The sequence below is a fragment of the Pipistrellus hanaki genome (genome assembly GCF_964339955.1).
Source record: "Pipistrellus hanaki genome assembly, chromosome: 1".
Lineage (NCBI taxonomy): Eukaryota > Metazoa > Chordata > Mammalia > Chiroptera > Vespertilionidae > Pipistrellus > Pipistrellus hanaki.
Window position 1 is genome coordinate 205,063,213 of NC_140503.1, and position 12,333 is coordinate 205,075,545.

A 12,333-nucleotide genomic window follows, 5' to 3' on the forward strand; every position below is an offset into this window, starting at 1 on the left:
AATTCATATCTAATTTCTGTCACAACTTTTGATTAAGACAAAGTTCTTTTATCTCTCTAAGCCTCAGTTTCTTCATCTGTGAAGTACAGATGATAAAAACCTGTCCTTAAAGGGTACGATTGGTTGAGAGGTTCCAATGAGCGGGATGTTTGAGCTAATACATATTCTTAGTGCACTTGACAATGCAAAATATAAGCTCCATAAATGTCATTCTTTGCTTTCTCATTTCCTTTCCTAACAGCACATAAAATAAGACCTTTCCACTGCTCTCAGGCAGGCCATCCATTTTCCCTACTAATTAAATGAGAGTTTTATCACTCCTTCCCAGATGTGAAATTATACTATTGGTATCATGCCTACTGTATCTCAATCTCTCCGCTAATGTACAATTTTACCTCGAATTGTTACACAGTGTTCTATCCCTCCTACTGTCTAGCTTGCTGAAAAGTCATGAGTCGATTCTTTTCAATAATATTGTTCTAATAATAGCACTTTCACATATCTCAATTGCCTCCACCTTACATTGCACTGTCTTTCAATCATTGAGCTGCTTGCAATTGTTCCTTTCTTTATACTAGTATAGTTGTAGCAATCCATGTAAAAGCTTCAGTGCAATGTATGTGTACATGTGCGTGCGCACATACACACACACACCTATATATGTTTTTCTATTTTTCTGAGACTTTGTCTTGGCAAATAAATTATTAGAAAAAAGATTTTAGAGAAATGCATAAATATATTTAAGAAATTGCAAACTTTTTAAAGACATGATGGAAAGCATGTTGTAGCAGCATCCATCTGTATTCTCTTTTTTAAAATATATTTTTTATTTATTCAAGAGAAGGGAGAGAAAGAGATAGAAACATCAATGATGAGAGAGAATCATTGATTGGCTGCCTATTCATGCCCCCTACTGGGAATTGAGCCTGCAATTGGGCATGTACCTTGATGGGGAATAGAACCATAAATAACCTCCTGATTTATAGGTCGATGCTAACCACTGAACCATGCCGGCCAGGTCATCTATATTCTCTTGATGCTTTCAATTCCAATTGCTTCTTATATATTTGTTAAAAAAGATAAAGACAACTTGCTTTTTAGCAAGTTCTGAACTTCTTACTTCCTTTTCAACTTATGATAAAAGCTTGATGTCTGAGGATTTCATCTTCAAGGTTGATGTCATATCTAAACATGAATTTGAACCCCTTGGGCTGATATGCCAAAGAGAATCGCTCCCCTAGGATTAGTTGATTAAACAATTGGTTTTAAATATTTGGCAACTCACACAGGTACTCAGAAGTATTGGAGTGTGTGTCAAGAGCCCACTAGATTCTTAGGAATGATGAGTATGCCAAGGACTGAAAAAGATTGGAGATGAGCAAACATCAACAAAATAGTTACCTTTGTAAAAATAAACAAATTTAGTCTAGCCTCCCTTCTTTCCCACACTGCAGCTTAATAAGATTACAGACAATCTAAGAGGAGAGATTTCTTGTTTAAGGGTAAGATTCAAGGTGGACAGCTTGGGAATGATTCCTAGTCTCAAAATAAATAAATAAATAATAAATAAATAAATAAATGCAGAAAAATGAATGTCTGATAGTATCTCCTCCAGCTTGGAAAATAGCAAAATTATTTACCTGATCATTAAAACCAGAAATGGGTTGTGGGGAGGACATTTTGAAGCCCCTTTTCTGTCTCACTTGTCACATTCTGTCTCTTCTCAATCTTTTGCAAGTGATTCTGTTAGTGCCATCTCTCCACCCAAGTCAGAATTATCTTTACAAATTTCAAATCTGACCTTGTTGGTAATCCTTCAGTGGCTCCCTATTATAGGTATCAAGACATTCAAACTCCTTAGAAAGGCTTATAAAATTGTATTATCTCTGCCTATATTTCTAATCTTATATTCTAATATTCTTTACACATCGAGTTGCTAGACTTAGCAAAAGGAAAAAGAGGACAACCACTTAATAATTTTTGGTATATGTATATCTTATGCAATATTTATACTAAAATAATATTCTTTGTTGATCTGAAATTTAAATTGAACTAAATGTTCTGCATTTTATCTGGAAACCTCACTTACATAGGTACCAAATCCAGCTTAAAAATATACTCATTCACTTTCCCAAATGTACTCAACTATCCAGCTCAGATATCAGCTTTGTGAGAGTAGGGCCATGTATTCAATCTCAATGTTTCCCATATTATCCATGTTAAACTCAATAAGTATTTGTTAAGGGAGGGAAGATAGGGCAAGAAGGAAAATAGAAAAGGAGAGGAAATAGGAGAGTGAGAAAAAAAATACCTTTAAATAGGACAGACTTACACTTCCCCTGAAGTAAAAAAAACTTTTAGTTCTAAATGTCTCTAGAAAGCCTTCCTTAACCCCCATCTCCTCCTAGATCATGGACATGCAGCTATAAAAGCACACATTAGAGTTATGCTAGTATTACTTCTGGGTCTCCTACTAGAGACCATAAGTTTATCTATAGCAGAAAATAAATTTCATTATCATTTATTCCTTCCATGTTGCCTGGAGCATTTGAAGCATCCAATATGTTTGGTTAAATGCCTGGTTAAGTAAAAAGTGTGCTAAAATAACTAGCAAAACTGTGATTTTTAAAAAGAGATCCAGAAAATTCTAAGACTATTTGTAAGAAGAATCCAAGCACACTTGAGAGATCTGGCCAACAAAGACCCTTCAACGTAAAAATCTACATTGAAGCAGGCTTCTTGCTCCCACCCTGCGGGAACTCAGGTGCTTTCTGGGCTCTTGCCTAGTATCCTGGTGAGGCTGGCACCACACTGAGTGATTCTCCATTGGCGAGAAGTGACTCTCTTCTTTATTTTTTTTTTATGTGGACAACCAAGGAAACAATAGTTCACAAGATGGGATCTCCTGGGACAAAACACATTCACACATGTAATCATTCATGTGTATAGTCATATATGTGTGTAACCTAGCAATGCTGCCACACAACATCAGATTCTTGTTGAAGGCACTCTTCATATTTAACATTTCAAGTTATTTTTCCACAATTAAAAATAGTAAGTTTTTTTATATAACATATGAAGAAAAAAACATCTATTTTCACTACCTATATAAAACCACTGTTGACATTTTAGTTTTTTTTTAATTTAAGTGATGTGCATTTTTAATTATAATATATTAAAATCAACATAGTTATTTATAATACTGTGTACTTTCCTCTTATTTTAAGAGAGCAAATTTTATTCTGTAGAAAAAAAGTGAGACATTTTAAAAATAATAACCAAGTATATAGCTACTATAACCATAAATAGCTACTTGTCTTTATGTCTTCCACTTTATGTATTTTGATGTGCTTGAAATAATGGCATGTGCACTGTTTTTAAGCACAAATAACTCAGAGATGTTCATAGTTCCTAAATGAGAAACAAAATAAAGATGGGCTTAATGATAGATAATATCAGTCAGTGGGTGGTATATTTCCTTCCAAAAACTCAGGCTTTTCAAATAAATTTTAAAGATGCAGAAATCACTATTCAGTTTCTATGATATTGAAAATAGTCATACATATGTCACTCTGAAATTCTACTTTAATAGCAGTGAAATGACTTTTTGTTGTTTATTGATCCTCTCAGAGGTGCTTTAAACATTTCAGTATTTTAGCGATAATTACCAACTGCTTCAACAAAATAGCAGGAATTATTGTTTAAAGTGGGCATCGATTGTGGACACAGGGTCAGAGAGAATTAACTGCTCTTACCATGGTCCTCGCCATCCTGAAGGAGCTGGCCTGCTCCAACAGTGGAATGGCCTTTTGAAGACTCAGTTGCAATGCCAGCTAGGAGGCAAAACTTTGCAGAGCTTGGGCAAGATTCTCCAGGAATCTGCATGTGTTCTGAATTAGCATCCAACAAGAGATGCTGTTTCTCCCAAATCCAATAGTCACCGATCCAGGAATCAAAGGGCAAAAATGGGAGTGGTAACTAGCAAAATTTGAGCTTCCTGTCCCTGAGGCCTTAAGTTCTGCTGACCTAGACATCTTTAAAAAAAAAAAAAAATATATATATATATATATATATATATATATATATATATATTTTTTTTTATAAAATATATATATATATATTTTTATATATATATATATATATAAATATATATATATATATATATATATTTTTAAAAAATATATATATATATTTTTTTTTTTTTAATTTACTTTTTACAGAGAGGAAGAGAGAGGGACAGAGAGTTAGAAACATTGATCAGCTGCCTCCTGTACACCTCCTACTGGGGATGTGCCTGCAACCAAGGTACATGCCCTTGATTGGACCTTTCAGTTGGCAGGCCAACGCTCTATCCACTGAACCAAACCAGTTTCAGCTGGCCTAGACATCTTAACTCCGGGTTAAAATGCTTTCATCGGGAGACACAAAGGGGACTCCATTGACATGGAAGCTGAGACTGCCATCTGGCTACTTTGGGCTCCTCATTAGTATTTAACTATTGTTAATTTTACATCGTAGAATTTAAGTTTCAGGATATTAAGGAGAAAAGTAACTATCATTCAAGTACTTTACTTTCTTCTCTGAAGCAAAAGTTAGTGCATTTTTTTTGTTGTACTCAATAGAGTTGTTTCCTTGTTAAGCAGAATTACCACCTTGTTATTATTTCTATTTGGAAATTAAGTATGTTTTAAGCAGATCAACATGAATGCCAAGTTGACATGAGGGTCACCTTGGCTGGGCCATGCCAGGCCCAGGTTAGGCATTATCTCTGGGCATGTCTGTGAGGGCATTTCCAGAGGAGATTAATATTTGAATGGGTAAACTGAGTAAAGAAGATTGTCCTCCCAGTATGGGTGGGCATCACCAATCTATTGAGAACCTAAATAGAAACAATAAACAGAGCAAGGGGAATTGCCTGTCTCTCTGATGCCTTGAGCTGGAGCAGGGGTCTTCCCTTGATCTGGAATGGGACTTACACTATGTGTCCTTCAGTTTTGAAGACTACACCTCAAGCTTCCCTGGGGCTCCAGCTTGCAGATGACATGTTGTAGGGCTTCTCCATTTCCATAATAACATGTCACAATTTCTTATAAAAAATGATATATGTACACACATAGAGCTGCTGAGATCTTTAAATTTTGAGCTCTGAAGCTTTCATTTGTTAATATTGATTAAAAAAAATGAAAACAATTTCAAGTCAGGAAAAATGTTAGTAATAAGCTCACACAATAGCTATTGTCACTGATTTGTATATTTTATGAAAAAGCTAATTACTGCATATTTATTATTTTCTTATGGTTAATGTAACATGCCAAGTGTGGAAGAATAAAATCCTTTATGAACAGGAACAATGCCTTATTCCTATAAAGACAAAAGCGGGGGGGAAAGAACAGAAAAGGAAGAATGAGTACCATAACACTTCCAAAGCTCAACTCTGGAAATGAATCCAGAGTGGTAAAAGGACTTGTCCTAAGTCAGCAGTTAAAATTGGAACTATAATCCAGACCTCTTAACTTCTAGGTTATTGTTCTACATAACTTCTAGGCATATTCTCATAAATTGAAAATATACCATTTTCTATGTGAACTTCATTTATTATGTGTTACTTTGCAGTTTCCAAATGCTTTTACAAAGGACATTAGGTCATCTAGTCCCCACAAAAATCCTTGGATACAAGAAGAGGAGGTATTACTCTTTCATTTTGTGGGTGGGGAAATGGAAGGTCAAACTTTCCAACTTGGCACATTGGTTCATTGGCTATTACTCACATGGCCTCCACTAGACACTCAAAAGCAAAGCGGACCCAGAATCCTGAGGGTTGTGAAATTTGGAGGAGAAGAAAGAATTGACTGGCCAATACTGGTAAGAGTCACAATAGAGGTATTCCCAATGATTTAGAAAGTAGAAAAGAAACAGGTAACTTAGAAAGAAGGGCTGCTGGTGGCTGGGGAATCTAGATATAAGTCACAGCCATGAGAGGCTGTGCCCAGAAAGGCGGCCTGAAGAGCTGCCTGAGCCATGTGGTGCTAGGAGGAGATAAACTTGCAGCCACCTGCTGTACCGGTTTGGCTCAGTGGATAGAGATCGGTCTGCGGACTGAAAGGTCCCAGGTACTGGCAGGTACTGGCAGAAGAACAGATGTGGTTCAGGGGCACATCCCCAGTAAGGGGTGTGCAGGAGGCAGCTTATCGATGATTCTCTCTCATCGATGTTTCTAACTCTCTATCCCTCTCTCTTCCTCTCTGTAAAAAATCAATAAATTAAAAAAACAAAAAACTTCTCTTTAAAAAAAAAAAAAGTTGCAGCCTCCTTGTTGTGATGCCTTTGTTTTGTTTTGCTTTTATTCGCTAAACCCAGTTCATAGTATTTTTCCATTAAAAACACTCACCGAGGCTGCATTGCAGGTGGAGGTGCAGATTCGTGGAGTCTGGAGAGAGGCTGTAGAGGGGAGCAGGACAGGGAGAGGTGACCAGAATTCTAGTACTAAGACACTTATGACTCGCCAAACCTAAGCAGCCATTTTTCTCCTGAAGAGCCAGCCCTTCCCAGCAGCCTCAAGGCAGCTAATACACCAGACCCAGCCTACACCTTGAGCTGTACAAAGGAAACAAAGACTCTGAATAGCCCTAAAAAGCCCTCAGGGACTGGGTTGAGGATGGACCATTCAGTTCCAGAAATGGATACAGTATCACCCCCACCTATAGCCCTGTCAGAAATTGTTGCTTGAGTGACTAATATTAACATCAAACAGATAGGCAAAATGAGCAGATTGGTCCCACCTGCTTGCAACCATGGTCTGTGGCAATAGACACAAACAGAGGAGTGGTGTATGACTTCGAACTTCAACATGGTATTCACTACTTAACAGGAAATAGTGAAGTGGCAAATAGAAGAATGAGATCTTAAACCAGCCCCTATATAGGGCATTAAAACTTGGCTGAAGTAAACAACACTTCAATTTTTTATTAATTTTTTTTCTTTTTTTGTATTATTTTTTCTTCATTCTAATTTTATTAAATCAGAAAGATTAAAAAAAAAAAACCTTCCAGAGACAGGGGAGACCTACCAAACATTCAAAGAACTAAAACCTATTCTCCTCAGACTATTCCAATAAATTCTAGCAGAAGGTGCATTTTCAAGCTTTTTCTATGAAGTCAGCATTACCCTAATCACAAAACCAGATAAAGACACTACAAAGAAAGAGAATTACAAGCAGATATCCATGATGAACATAGATGATAAAATCCTCAACAAAATTCTAGCAAATCAGATCCAGCATTACATTAGAAAGTTCATACACAATGACCAAGTGGTATTTATTCCGGACATGCGACGCTGGTACAATATTTGCAAATCAATTAACGTTATACATCACATAAACAAATTGAGAGATAAAAGTCACATAATCATATAAATTGATGAAGAAAAAACATTTGACAAAATCCAACACCCTTTCTTGATAAAAACTCTCAGCAATTTGGGAATAGAGGGATCATGCCTCAATATAATAAAAGCCTTATATGACAAACCTGTAGACAACATCATACTCAATGTGCAAAATCTAAAATCATTTCCCCTCTAAGAACAGAAACAAGACAGAGATGCCCATTTCACCACTCTTGTTTGACACAGTACTGGAAGTGCTAGCCAAAGCAATGAGAGAAGAATTAATAATGAAAATGCATCCAAATTGGAAAAGTGGTAAAACTGTCCTTATTCACAGATGACATGATATTGTTCATAGAAAACCCTAAAACACCATAAAAAAAAACAAACTACGAGGCTTAATAAATGAATTTGGGAATACAGCAGGATACAAAATTAACACCCAGAAATCTAAGGTTTTTTTATACACCGATAATGAATTCACAGAAAGATAAACTAAAAAAACAAAAACAAAAACAAACAAACAAAAAAAAAAAACACCATTTGCTATTACAACAACAAAATTTAAGATACCTAGGAATAAACTTAACAAAGGAAGTAAAAAAACCTGTACTCAAAAACTACAGAATGTTGGGAAAAAAAAAAAAAGAGAGAGAGAGAGAGAAAAAGGAAGACATAAACAAATGGAACAATATACATTTTCATGGACGGTAGAATAAACATCATTAAAATGTCTATTATACTCAAAGCAATCTATAGATTCAATGCAATTTCATTAAAATACTGATGGCATATTTCACAGACATACAACAAACTCTAAAAATTCAAATGGAATGAAAAAAAAAAAAAGACCCCAATAGTCACAGCAATAATGAGAAAGAGCAAAGTTGGAGGGATCACAATACCAGATATCAAGCTATATTACAAAACCACTATTCTCAAAACTGCCTGGTACTGGCAGAAGAACAGACATATAAACCAATGGAACAGAACAGAGAACCCAGAAATTGACCCAAACCACTATGCTTAATTAGTATTTGACAAATGAGGCAAGAGCATACAATGGAGACAAGACAGTCTCTTCAATAAATGTTGGGGAAATTGGACAGATACATGCAAAAAAAATTGAAACTAAACCACCAACTTACACCATACACAAAAATAAACTCAAAATGGATAAAGGGCTTAAATGTAAGATGGGAAAATAGTCAATTAGTTCTAGGTAATTAAATAGTTTTGTGTAGGAATGAAAGCTGAATTGTGGAACTCCCTCCCCCATTTGTTGTATGTCTGTGAAATATATCATTGGTATTTTAATGCCATTTAATATGCCATTGGTATTTCACTGGCTAAGTGAAATAAGCCAGGAGGATAAAGATCAATATCACATGATCTCGCTCATTTGTAGAATTTAATGAACATCATAAACTAATGAACAAAAATAGATCCAGAGACATAGAAGCATTGAACAGACCATCCAAACTCAGAGGGAAGGGAGAGGATGGGGGTGTAAGAGATCAACCAAAGGATTTGTATGCATGCATATAAGCATAACCCATGGACACAGACTGTAGGGGTAAGGGCATGTGCTGGGGGTGGGAACGGCCAGGGAGAAGTCAATGGGGGTAAAGGGTGACTTACGTAATACTTTAAACAATATAGAACTTAAATTTTTTTTAAAAAAATTAGTCCTTATATAAGAGGTTTATACAGTAGACAAGAGTTTCATTTTATAAATAATAAAACTAAGTCTCAAAGAGTAAAGTGTATATATATTATTGTGGGTGGGAAGGAGTTCCACAATTCAGCTTTCATTCCAACACAAAACTATTTAATTACCTAGAACTAATTGACTGCTTTCAAAAACCAAGTATCAGCTACATGGCAGTAGCTTCATATCCCCCCTTTTCAGCATTTTATCAGCAGTGCTTACCACATTTCATAATCTGTAACACCTGCAACAATTAGAAATGCAAATAATAACTACTAGTCCTGAGAGCCTACATTCCAGGAACTGTATTAAGTGGTTTATCATATTTAATCTCATTAATTTCCACAACAGCCTATGACATGGGCTCTCCTGTTCCCGGGTTTCCCTGGACTCAGCACCCCCTCCCTTCCATGACAAACACATCCCCTATGTATTAGTTTTCTATAGCTGTCCTGATAAAATACTGTTACACTTAGTGGCTTAAGACAACACACATTGATTAGCTTACAGTTCTGACGGTCCAAAGTCCTAAAGCCAAGGTGTCAGCTGATCACACTCCTTCCTGGAAACTAGGGGAAAATCTGTTTCTTCATGTTTTCCACCTTTTGAAGGCCACCCACCTGTCTTGGCTCACGGCTCCCTTCTTCCATTTTTAATACCAGCAAATTCCTCTCAGAACCTCTATCTTCACCTTTCCCTTTGGCCACACCCAGGAGAGATGTTTGGCTTTTAAAGACGTGGGATTAGAGTGGGCCCACCTGGGTAATCCAGGCTCCTTACCTATCTCCAGGTCATTAACTTTAACCATGTCTTCAAAGTCCCCATTGTTTGCTGTGCAAGCAAACATATTCACAGGTTCTGAGTGTTACATATCATAGACGTCTTTCAGGGTCAGCTCTTCAGCGACCACTCCATTATGCTTCTGGCTAACCTGAAGGCTAGCTTCCTTTCTCACTTACACTTCCAATGCTCCAAAAGAACCAGAGGTGGAGCCTGCATCATCTTGCTTCCACATTGTTCATTCCCAAGCGTTATTTCAAAGCACCCATTCTTATGAGTTTCTACCACCCACACAAAGCTTCTACCCACTTTTTCATTTTCTCTCTGTCATTAGGCTTAATCATCCACAATAAATGTCCTTCTTGCTACTTATTCCCTCAGCCTCCTTCTCAATTTTGCATGTAAATCTGTTAGACTACTAATCTATAACCCCCTTTTTTTCCCATTTTTCTGCTGGTTTTTGCCTTTTTACCTGTTTTAAAGAGAGAGGAACAAGTTTCATCTTTATGGGCATCAGAGAGCAGAAAAAATTAGAACATTTTCCTCAGTTATTATCCTGTCTCTAAGATTCGCCAAGACCACAGTCAGAAAACAATTTATTTAATTACTAATTGGGACATCTTAAAATGGAAGAACAACAAAAGAGAGAAAAGAATCAACTCTGGATAAAAATGTTTCTGCCAGAGGTCAAGAAAAAAAAATTCTTTGAAATTAGTCTCTTCCAAATATTCCCTTGCTAAGTGCAACCACCACCCCGTCCCGGACCTAACTTGGTTCTTTGCCCTGAGATCATGTTTCTAGTTCCCAAATGAATCATTCATAAAATCTCACCATAGAAATATCCACCCACCTCTGAGGAAAGCCCACTCACATACATAGGGGTTGGCTGAATTGAGTGAATCCATTTTTTCCTCTCCCATTCATTTGCCAAAATTTGAGGGGTTGGGAGTTTGAGATGGGAGTGCAGGAGAAGATAGTGGTAGTTTTGCAATGAAATCTGGAATTCTACCATTAAAAATGGCCATAAATAGATCTTTATTGTTATTTTCACTTTTAAGAGGTTAAGACATAATTATTTTTAAACTAGCGAACCTGCAAACTCAAGCACATATACATAATCCAAGGACAGAAGTTCAGGTGGAGATGTAGTCTAATCTAAATCCAAATTGAAGAAGCAAAATTTTCCCACTTTACTTAACAAGCTCTCTACCAGAGAGTAATTCCCATTTCTTGGTTTGTTTTCATCAACTTTAAGTGCCTTATCAAAGTAACAAACATAATAAATTACCTCTTTGCAGGGGAAACAAATCAGTTTCACTAAAAAGAGATGTTGACAGGAAGCCAGGAAGGCTGGTCAACAACCTTAATTGCTCTAACCACTCACCCTTTAGTTGAGACATTGTTAGCTGAAGCAGCCTCCACCTTCTTTGTCCCTGGTAAGTTTCTGTTACATCCTGCCTAAGGGCTACATGTAAATTTCTGTTTATGTTGCCTAAAATGTTTTCCCCAAAGCCTCAATAAAGGGATGGCAGGGCCAGAGCAGTGCTTCTCCCACTAGAGTTGGACTACGGCCTGGCCCCCATATCGCCAAATTGAATATCCTCAACTCTGAAGTCCCTTCATTTGTGTGAGGCCCTTCTCCAAAACCCAAACCCTGAATTGGTACTCTTTCCACGCGGGCCGTGAAAGAGATTCCTGTACCTCTTTCCTAGGTTTCTCTTTGGTTATCACAGCAAAGGGCTCTAGTTTGTTCATTCCAGTAGAGACAAGAGGAAAACATGTGTTATTCTGTTTTACTTTTGGATCTGAAGGGTTTGTAGTTTCTTTGGGGAAATGTTTGTTTTCTATATGTGTGTTTATTCCACAGTATGCCTTTTATTGCAACTGATCTAAAAATATGGAGTTTGGTGACAATGCCATAGCCTGTTTATAAACTCAGAACCCTGAGTTCAAATTTTATTTCATTGCAAATAATCACTGCAAATTTATCTTCTTAGCCAGATTCCTCATTCATAAAGTGAGGACACTGTCATTTAATCTAAAGCTTTATGTGAGGATAGTGTCACTTTACTAACCCAGCAAATGCATTTATCTGATACTCAAAAAAATGAAAACTTTTATAAACATTATCATAATATTGTCTTACTTGGTTTCTCAGGTACATATTGCTGTAAGAAAAGAATAAATACACTGTAAATATAAATAAATTGTAAAAACAGAAGAGGCCCATGAAGAGATTGAGATCAGATATGAAGGCCCTTCTATGCTAGGGTGAAGACTTTGAACTTAATCTGCCAGATAAGCAGGCTGGTAAAGATTTTTAAAATAAAAGTGCGGCATGATCACATCTGTGTTTTAGAAATGCTTTTGAGTTTGAATATCCCCCTGCCAGGTTCAATCAGGTAACAAAAAAGATGGGCATAAAACAACAGTAATAAGAGAGATTATGATGAACT